The sequence below is a fragment of the Globicephala melas genome, chromosome 5 (genome assembly GCF_963455315.2).
Source record: "Globicephala melas chromosome 5, mGloMel1.2, whole genome shotgun sequence".
NCBI lineage: Eukaryota > Metazoa > Chordata > Mammalia > Artiodactyla > Delphinidae > Globicephala > Globicephala melas.
This window is the reverse complement of record NC_083318.1, coordinates 81248550-81257177: the sequence shown is the minus strand read 5'-3', so window position 1 is coordinate 81257177 and position 8628 is coordinate 81248550.

Here is an 8628-nt window from a genome sequence, read left to right as displayed (position 1 = left end):
ACTCAGAGATCTTGAATTTCAAAAATAAAATTTAAGTTTCGATGACACAGGAAGCCATTGCTAATAGGCAGGATTTGGAAAGTGCCATAGAAGTGGCTGGCAAAACTTAAACTGAGAAGGGACACAACATACCTAATGCGGTTTGAGTTTCAATCACCTTGGGGACACATCCGATTTCTGGGCAAGAATCAACTGGCCATAGCCAGAATGGCTATGCTACCTTCCTTGCTCAGGTAAGTGAAGCTTTGCTTGATTAGTAAGTGCAGTTACAATACTGGTACGAAAATAAAAGAGAATTGCATAAGTGAATGGTACTGATAATTTATGTTAGAACTACGTGTAGACATAATGATAAGTTTGGAATCATTGAGATACACTGCAAGTGTTGCATTTATTTTTCTACATCTTTGAAACTTTTAAGAAAACCAAGCATATTAAATCTTTGATTTAATAAATTGAGTGAAAATTTAAATACAAGAAGCACCGAGAGTTTCATTTTACAAAAAAGTAGGTAGTGTGCTGATGGAAACAAACAGAATTATGATATAGTGGACAGATGGAAAATAGAAGAGATATGTCTTTATAAAGACAAGGAAGAAGGGGATCAGTCGCATATGTGGAAGATTTGGGCTTTGAGAAAGTGAGGCACTTTCTCATCATCACCGTTTTAGTGAAAATGAAGAAAATATCGTTGCAGCTGCAGGTTAATTTATAAACTTGGTGATGGAAAGATGAATGCATCCCACTGGATGGCTTCAATTTTCTTAGTGAAGTGTGAGGTAAAGTCATTATTTTGAAAGGAAGGAGACATAAGTAAGTTAAGAAGAGAGAAAAATCATGGTCAGAAGATGAACAAGCAAATTTTCTAGATAAAAATAGGTGTTCAATAAGTATTAACTATTAAGTTTATGTTTATGTAATTAAAATGAAATCATGCAACCTTGCCTTATAGTGTTCTCCTATAGCATTCAGCAGCATGAATACAATCATAAATAAAGGAGGCTCTTGCACTGAACCAATGTATGCTTCCCACCAGCCACACATGAGTGGAGTCTAAGGAGCCCAGGGAGTTGAGAGGACTTTCCAGGAAGTGATTAGACTATCATGCTATGGGCTAAGAAATGAAGTGAAGCATGGAGGGGGCTGATGGATGATGAAAAAAGATGACAGAATCAGTGGACCAGAGATTTTGATGAGATATAAAAAATTGTATTATTACATGAGATAGTAAAATTAAATCTTGCTCTCCCGGTGAGCATCCAATACCTCCTCCATGATTCTCACTTTCTGGTGATGATCTTTATTCATATTCCTCTGGGGGAAAAAAATGTCAGAAGAGAAAGTTAAATTCCCCAATGACCACCACCATATCTCCCAGCTGATCTGGCTCCCTACTTGTATTCTATGAATTTCCTCCTGTTGCCAGGGATAAACTTTTCAAAATCCCACACAAGGCCAAGCTCTTCCACTTTTGCAGTGGATCCCATCACTGATCCGCTACTGTTCCTTTCTTTTTTTCATCATTAATTCTTTCTTCTGATCTGAAACATAAGCACCAGCCAAAAACAAATGCTATTTCTCATATTAAAAAAAACTATTTTTAAAATTGTGACCTCACATTCCTTTCCAGTTACCAACACATTTTTCTGCTTTCCCTTTAAAATAAAACTCTTTAAATGTAGCTTCTATACCCATGATTCCCAATTTGTCTCCTCTCTTGAACTCAGTCCAATCACTCTTTTATCCTGGTTACTCCACATTAACTGTTATGTTCAGTGTCACCAGTGACCTTGAGATTGCCAAAACCAATAGAAAATTCTTAATTCTCTTCCTAATCTATCAAACGTAACAATTGTTCCATTTTTTTCCACTAACTCATATCTGTAATTTTTTCATCCCTTGACTTCTATGATATATGTCTATTTTAGTTACTCTTGTTTCCTCACAGTTAACTTTCCTCACAGTTAACTTTCCTAACTGTTAACTTTCACAGTTAACAGATTAAATGAACTTTAATCCTCTTTCAGCTACCAACATACTTCTATGCTTTCTCTTTATCTGTCTTCCTTTTTTCCTGAACCTACTTTTTCTCCTTACTTTCATTCTTGGAAGAATATAAGATGCCTTTTGGATACCCTATTTCTGCTCAATGACAACGCCTACATTTTTCTTCCTATTTCTTCAAATATATTACTCTGTCAATTAGCCCTTTTTTTACTCTGTGTATTCAGTCTCTCTCACTCTTTTTGCTCATGTTTTCAGCAGCTAAACATGCACAAGATTATTCCACCCCGAAAAATAAAACAAAACAAAATTCCATTGACCCTTTTTACCCCATAGCTTTCTAAAATCTTTCTTTTTCTTTTCACTACCAAGGCCCTTGAAGGATTATTGAGTCTTCTTTTGCTTACATCACATTCATTTCTTAAGTGTCTTTGGTCCCCTAACACTTCACTAAAATTGCTTTGGAAAAAGGTCACCAATGATACCCTTACGCTGAATGTAACAGAAAATACGTGTGTGTTTATGTGTGTGTATGTGTGTGTGTGTGTGTGTGTGTTATCTTCTGTTTGTGGCATTAATCATCTCCTTCTTCTTGAAATCTCTCCTCTGCTAAGACTTCCATAACACTACCCTCTTCTTCTACCCTCTCTGCTACTCTAACTTTCCTCTCAGTTTCCTGTGTCACCTCCACTCCTGGGACTTGACAAATTCAACTTGCTTGATTCCTTAAACCAAGGCATCCTGATGTTCACTCTTGATCTAACATACCACTGGAGGCTGGTAATAGAGTGTCATATTATCTGATTTCACATCGCCTCCAGGACAAACCTAAGAACTCTGTGATGGTGTTTCCAGACGACAGGCTATCTAGTCAGAGGGTCTACATGATGTTTGGCAAATAGTAAATAGTTCTGAAATTGGAGACCACAGTCAATCTCAGAGCATTCAACAAACTTTGTAGCAATTTAATCCTATTGGCCACAGATCAAAACTATTCGTTGTTGTTAGAAAATACATGCCAACACACAGTTGTACCTCTGAGACTTCCAGGACAAGTGAGAGGGTTCTTAGAGAGGGATAAGTTGGTTGTTGTGGAAACACTTTAGGTCCTTAGGAACAGAGAGAGCTATTTCCTCTTTTGAGGAAGGCTTAAGAACTGCTTTCCTACACATAGAAGGACAATAAAAATATGACAGGTCTCCGCTTCCCTGGTGGCGCAGTGGTTGAGAGTCCGCCTGCTGATGCAGGGGACACGGGTTCGTGCCCCGGTCCGGGAAGATCCCACATGCCATGCCGCGGAGCGGCTGGGCCCGTGAGCCATGGACGCTGAGCCTGCGCGTCCGGAGCCTGTGCTCCGCAGCGGGAGAGGTCACAACAGTGACAGGCCCGCGTACCACAAAAAAAAAATATATATATATATATATATATATATGACAGGGCTTCAATTTTTTCTGGGTCTATGTAAGAGGGAATGATACCCACATTCCAGACAGCTCAGGAAGATTTTCATGGAAATAAGGCCTTAGGCAAAAATTGAACTAACAAAGTTTTACAAAAAGAAAAAATACAGACAAACCTCCTCCATAAGCCTTAAGTCCCACCAAATGAATTAAAAAACAAAACAACATTAGCAATAATAAATTTTCACACAGTCCTGCCTGGTGCCACCTTCCTCCTTAGACCTGCTGTGCAGGAGAGAGGCAGCCCTGAAAGGGTTCCTCTAACAACTACCTGGGGAAGGACCACATTTTCCTTCTGACTCCAGCCTGCCTTTCCCATCTTCTCACCAGCTGTTTGCCATTGGAAATCAGTTGCTTAAGCCAGACTCAGTTATTCACCACAAATCCCTAGTTCCTTGTTGTTCCTGGAAGGTTGCCCACCTCCTGCAATGATCTCTCCATCTCCTCTCTGTTTAGACATATTTTCTCCATTCTTTAAGGATCCAGTCAAATCTTGTCATTTCCTAGGAGACTTCTCCAACTACAACTTGCTTTTGCTGACACGGCTGAATTTCTGAAGTACAGACAGTCTGTAAATACCATTTGACCTCAACAAAGATAGCCATGTAGTTCTGGTTTTGTTTTTTGTTTGTTTGTTTTTAACCTATACTACTGTTCTTCCCACTAGTGTTAGCTTCCTTGAAGGGCAGAACTGGGTCACGATCATCTTGGTCTTCACCTTAGTCTGTAGCACAGAGTAGACTCACAGTCCATGCTTATTAAGGGCAGAAACATAAAATCACAAACTATAAATCAATAATAACAAGTGTGATACAGTGAAATCACATTCTCTCTGGTAGAAATTTCTAATTCTACTGATAATTCTCAAGATTCAATTTACCATGGCTATTTACAATTTACTTCTGACTCCATATGGTCTATTGAAGATCTATAGTTTGCATGCTGTATATTCACCCTTTGTGTGAATATTTTTACCTATGGCCTCTTTCGACTTTTCTATAATAATCTTAAGATGTGGATCAAAGGCCAATTTTCATAGGTGAAATAGCTGGAGTAATATAGATCCTAAAGAATTTGAAACCCTTAAATTATGTATGGAGAGTATCTAGCAATGTATAGTTTTTTCTTCAATTCTGCTTCTTTATGGAAATTTCCTTGGGTAAAATATAATACTGCTTATAGCAATATAGAATCACATTGCTTGGAAAAATTCATGTTACAGAAGTATTTATATTGAGGATATTACACTTTTTATGTATGCTCTGTTTTCTGACCTCAATGGTTCTGTTACAATTTAACCGGGGACCATTATCACCTCCGCAAGTATGCACACAGCACGTATCATTAAAATTTTCTTCCTATACTACCCTCACCTGAATGTTGCCACCGTAAAGATTTGGAATTTCTGGGGATGTTTAAGAATACCTAGTGTTTCTTGATCGTACTGAACAAGTGTTTTACTGTCTTTCTTATGTTTAGCAAATGTTTGAAACTATTCCACTAGCTTTGAACACAGTTTAAAATTTTCAGCCAAAAAATATGTTTGAATAATAATTGATAGAAACTTTGCTGGATGGTTCTCATGTTTAAAAGAGGGAAAGGGGGGCTTCCCTGGTGGCGCAGTAGTTGAGAGTCCGCCTGCCGATGCAGGGGACACGGTTTCATGCCCCAGTCCGGGAAGATCCCACATGCCGCGGAGCGGCTGGGCCTGTGAGCCATGGCCGCTGAGCCTGCGTGTCCAGAGCCTGTGCTCTGCAACGGGAGAGACCACAACAGTGAGAGGCCCGCGTACTGCCAAAAAAAAAAAAGAAGAGGGAAAGGGATATTCTAAGCATTTATGACTGACCAAGAAAAATTTCAAGGCTCTTAGGATGGAAGCATACATAAAACAGGCAGGGAACATGGCTATAAGCAATCAATCAATACAGAACCATTTTCATTTTTATGAAAATTATATGTATGGCTACTTGCAATAAGAGTTACTTGGGTAGAGAAAATTCAAATTGAAAAAAAGCCAGCCTTGTACTTTTGACTATAAACTGGACTTTATTGTTGCTGATATGACTTTTTTAGAAACAACAAAAAAGAGCCAATTTTCACAACTAATACAGATTATTTCAAAAGTATCTGCAATACTACAAGTACCCAACAAATGACAGCATCTATTTTCCCCTAAACATCAGGATAGAAAATCCAATATGTCATTCTGTTATTTAAAATCCTCTTGCATTAACAGAGATATGAAGAAAAAAGCTATTTCTATTGATCTATGGATAAAAACAAATAGTATAGTATTGAGTGAACAGTATTGGTGAGAAGACAACTTAACAGCATTAGAGAAGAGAAAGACATCAATTTAGTGAGTAGATGAAAGTGGGTTAGTTTAGCAAGTTTAAGAAGAGTGTTTGCATCAGTATGACTGTGTAGTAACAAGGAAGATAGGGAAAGAAACAGAATTGTATTACATTTTACCTTCTTTAGAATGAAGAAAGAAGGTGAAACAAGAGCACAGCTAAATAGGATTCCATAATACTAAACAGCACAATCATGGCTCCGTGGTGAGCTGGTAACAAACCTCTAACCCACAACCCCATCATCTTATGGGAATTATATTATAATGAAAAATATTACCCAAAAATTAAGTATCAATAATTATTATTCATGTGAAAGATGTACCTAGCTAGTTCTACCTTAGAAGAAAGTCTGTCTAGGAAAAAATGGGTTTTGAGACCTTTTTTAATGTCATGGAATACATAAGAAATAATTTTTGCACACGCACTGGGATAAATGGAAAAAGTGGGCAATTAGCACAAGCTCGCTGGCTCCCCAGGCCTTGCACAGCTTCTTTGTCGGATGAGGAGACCAGCATCTCCAGGGCACCTTTAAACCCTTCCCTGCAGACCCATATTCTCTGGCTCATCTTCAGACAATGGTTGATATTGTAAGGGAGCAATTGGCCATCCCCAAATGTGTCTCTCTGACATGAGGATTAATTTAGGCTGATTATGTTTAAGAAACAGAAGATTCAAGAAGTTTTTCTTGTTTCCTCTCCCTTAACTGCTTAAAAGAATTTAGATCAAAAGCCTTTTCCTAATGTAAATTGGTGCAGCCACTATGAAGAATAATATGTAGGTTTCTGAAAAAACTAAAAATAGAGTTACCATATGATCCAGCAATCCCACTCTTGGGCATATATCTGGAAAAGATGAAAACTCGAATTTGAAAAGATACATTCCCCCCAGTGATCATAGCAGCACTATTTACAATAGCCAAGACATGGGAGCAACCTAACTGTCCACTGACTGATGAATGGCTAAAGAAGATGTGGTGTATATATATACAATGGAATATTGGTCAGCCATAAAAAAGAATGAAATAATGACATTGCAGCAACATAGATGAACCTAGACATTACCATACTAAGTGAAGTAAGTCAGAGAAAGACAAATATCATATGATATCACTTAAATGTGGAATCTTAAAAAAATGATACAAATGAACTTATTTACAAAACAGAAAGACTCACAGACATAGAAAACAAATTTAAGGTTACCAAAGGAAAAATGGGGGAAAGGGATAAATTATGAGTTTGGGATTAACAAATACAAACTACTATATATAAAATAGATAAAAAAGGAGGTCCTGCTGTATAACACAGGGAACAATATTCAACATCTTGTAATAAACTATACTGGAAAAGAATCTAAAAAAGAATATATATATTGAATCACTTTTATGTACACCAGAAACTAACACAACATTGTAAATCAACTGTATTTCAATTTTAAAAAAAGAGCCTGTTCCTAGAATATAGCTATCACCCGACATATCTGCAAAGATTATGGGCTGGTTGTGATGGGAGAAACTCAGCAGGGCCTAGAGATCAGAGTTCACTCTGTGCCCCATTTTCTCTATATGGACAAGCAAACATTCGTTTACCAAACGTTTGCTTTTCCTTCTCCATGTGAATTTCCTTCTTCCCTTTTGAAGTCCCAAACCACAACCCTCAACATCCTCTTTTGAAGATGGTATTTAAGGTGAAGGTTTTGGCCATTTTAGGGAGTTACTCAGTTTTCCTGGGTCTCTTCTATGTTATTAAACTTTTGTTTGACTTTCTCCTGTTAATCTGTCTCATGTAAATTTAATTTAGACCATCCAGAAGAACCTAGAAGGAAAATGTCTTCCTCCATGACAGGATCAGTTAGGAAAGAATCTGTGTTTTGAATAAAGGGGTTAAATTAAGCCTGTATACCCTTGAGTTTCTGGACCACATCTGTGGCATCTCCTGCTGTTTTAGTTGCAAACAATTTGAATAAATCAAGCAGTTGCACATTCAATTTTCATGACCTGTTCAAATTATTGGCATTACCTATGGAGTGGGATTTTGGATTGAAAAATAAAAGTCAACTTTTTCTGTGTTTTTGGCTGGTTGTTGTAGACATTGTAGCAGCTTGTTTCTTGGATTGAGTTCCCTATTCTGTGCTATCAACCAAAAGGGCTTAGCTGGCCTAGAGCCCCAGAGAAAAGGGTACCACAAGTCAAAATATAATAGCTACATTTAAGTGTTCATTTTTATAACTTTCCAAGTTTTAAAAATATCATGGTATTAATCCTTCTGAAAACCAGCATTCTCTCTCTGTCTCTCTCTCTCTATATATATAGCTTTAATTTTCGGTAAAAAGTTAATGATTACACTTTATAAATTACCTTTGCTATTTAATAAAGCATAGGTAAGTATACCTTAACTCAAAAATGAAAGCTAACACAGATCATTAAATGTTAATCTGTTGCCAAATTTATAGATATGCAGGAGCCACAAACCCCTTTTTTGGAAATAAATGTCTTGAGATACCTTGCCTTAGGCTAAACCCTCTGGCTGACAATATCTCAGAATGCTTATCACAGAGTAGTTTTCTCTTTCTTTCTAATCCTATATAAAAAGATCAAGCAGTTGATAAGTAGCAAAATCACCTCTCCAGAGATCTTTAATTATAATCAAGGTATTTTTTTAAATCACCAAATAAATGAGATAGATAGGGTCAAATTAGTGACCAGAAACCCATAGAGTTTTTATTTTACAGGGTCCAAAATACTCTGATTCTTATCAGATGGCGATGTGACAATTTGTGCTTTTGATATTAAAAGCACAATCTGTAATTCAGAC